This window comes from Furipterus horrens, unplaced genomic scaffold (assembly GCF_987537825.1).
Source record: "Furipterus horrens unplaced genomic scaffold, mFurHor1.1.pri manual_scaffold_2, whole genome shotgun sequence".
NCBI lineage: Eukaryota > Metazoa > Chordata > Mammalia > Chiroptera > Furipteridae > Furipterus > Furipterus horrens.
In genome coordinates this window covers 42,813,138-42,815,524 of record NW_028327172.1, presented here as the reverse complement: position 1 = coordinate 42,815,524, position 2,387 = coordinate 42,813,138, and the positions used below count along the sequence as shown (strand labels likewise).

Sequence of the window (2,387 nt, the reverse complement as noted above, 5' to 3'; positions counted from 1 at the left end):
TTTAATTTTATTTTTATTGTTTTTCTATTACAACTGTCCCACTTTTTCCCTCATTGCTACCCCGTACCCAGCCCACCCCTTCTCCCACAGTCCATCCCAACCCTGTAGTCCATGTTCATGGGTTATTTATATTAGTTCTTTTGCTAAACCTTTACCCTACTTACCCCCTTTCTCCCTCCCCTCTTTCCCCTCTCCCCTGATAACTTTTACTCTGTTCCTTGTTCAGTTTTGTTCATTTGTTTGTGTTGTTAATGGATTGACCTCCAAAATATATAAAGAACTTACATATTTCAACACAAAGTAGACAGCCCAATTCAAAAATGGGCAAAGGACCTGAACAAACACTTCTTCAAGGGTGATATACAGAGGGTCCATAGGCATATGAAAGAATGCTCAACATCACTAGCTGTCAGAGAGATGCAAATAAAAATCAGATTTTTATTTTATCTCTAGTTTTTGAACAGAAATAATGTTTCTCACCTATGACTTCATATTATTTTATACAGACTTTTCCTATTTTGTTAGAATTATATTTATACCTCTGTTCTCTCTTTCATAGTTTGGGCTCAATTACAATTAAACTATACCTAGTTCATCCTTGTCTCCCTAGCACTTCATGATTCTAACACAAAGACATGATCAAGAGATCAAGAATTAATAAAAGGATGGACATACTGCTCAGAATCATAACAGAAAGATATTCAGTTCTGGGTTCCAGATCAGAGTTAAACCAACTGAGACACACTCAAAGTCAAAGGGGATCAAGTCACTTAAAGAACACTTAAGGTTCTTTCTGCCATCATGCCATCTTGGTTCCGTGTTACTACACAAAATGCCAGAGAAGCCACAGAAACCATTCTGCTGCTGAGTAGGCGTTGCCACAGCCCAGGCTTAGACAGAGTCTGCAACAGAATCTGATAGTGATGAATCAGTACCAGAGCTTGAAGAACAACATTCCACACAGGCAACCACGCAATGAGCAGCGGCTGAAATCAATGAGAAACCAGTCAGTAAAGCAAAACAGGGCCAGAGAGGAAAAAAAGCATAGAAGGCTATGTCCAAAGTGGATCTTCAACAGCTTACAGGAGTTACTAGGTCACTATCAGAAAATCTAATATCCTTTTTGTCATCATGAAACCAAAGTCCACAAAAGCCCAGCTTCAGATACCCACGCAGTTTTTGGTAAAGTCAAGATTGAGTACCTCAGCAAGCCCAGCTAGTAGCTGCCAAGAAATTCAAAGTTCAAGGTGAAGCTACCTGTCTCAAACATTTTAAAAAATCCACAGACCCAACTGTACAAGAGGAGAGTGAAGAGGCAGAGGTTGACGAAACAGGTGTGGTAGTTAAGAACATAGAGTTAGTCATGTCACAAAGCAAATCTGTTGAGAGCAAAGGCAGTCTGAGCACTTTAGAACAATGATAATAATATTGTAAATGCTATTATGGAATTAACAATACAACCATCTAAAATAGGGGAACTTTTCTGATGCTTCAAAAGAGTAACTGCAGCTTGGTTTGAAATTTGTACTGTTTCTATCATGAATAAATGTGGGATTAAAAAAGGAACCAATGATGCTTTGTTTTGAGAAAAGGAGACTGTAGAGGATATGGGGAGTGGGCAGTGTAAGAGATAGTGTTAGGTGAAGATCACAGGGAGATAGTCTGGAAATCATGTAAGGAAAGTTTCTCTAAGAGTCAAAGCTACACAGGGTGATAGTATGTTTCTGGTCAGTGAAGATGTTCAAAGACTGAACAAACGCTTGACGACAATGCTGAGGGAAAATACCAGTGTCTGTTTAATTGGGATTAAAGGCCATTTCAACACTTCTGCCTTCAGGCCTTATATTCCAAGATGTTAAATTCTCTCCTGTTCTGTGACACTGAGAATATCAGGGCTGTGGGTCTGTGTGGCCAAAACAGAAACAAGTTTTCAGTTCCTGTCATGAGATCAGCATGTGTCTTTCACTGCTGAAGTAGCCCCTGGAAGCCCTACCCAAAAGCATTTTGGGAGGATACATGGGTATTGAAATGAATAGCATATTTTTGTAGAAAACCTACATGAAAATAAAATTTGGGGACTTCTCTCTCTTCAACCTCTCTATCATAGACAAAACAAATTATGGCTAATACACAAACACATGTATACATTTACAGAAACTCACCCAAAGATAGAGACATGAGAGGGACTGAAAAAACACAGAGGCACAAAAAAATTGTAGACAGAAATACACTTTTCGTGCATACACCTAGAAGACACAAGCAGAATCAAACTCACCTGAGAAAGCTTTGAAAAGTTACAGTTGGATTGAAAGACAAGAGGCAAGAGCTCACAATGGCTTCAGAGTGGGCCTCAGGCAAGCACTAGCCAAAAGAGGAGGCAAACTTTA

General features: G+C 39.3%; 1 pseudogene; it reads left to right on the top strand.

Annotated features, from left to right (window-relative positions):
• The first annotated feature begins 801 nt into the window (after positions 1 to 801).
• Positions 802 to 1,420, top strand: LOC150018319 (nascent polypeptide-associated complex subunit alpha pseudogene; annotated as a pseudogene).
• The last annotated feature ends 967 nt before the right edge of the window (positions 1,421 to 2,387 follow it).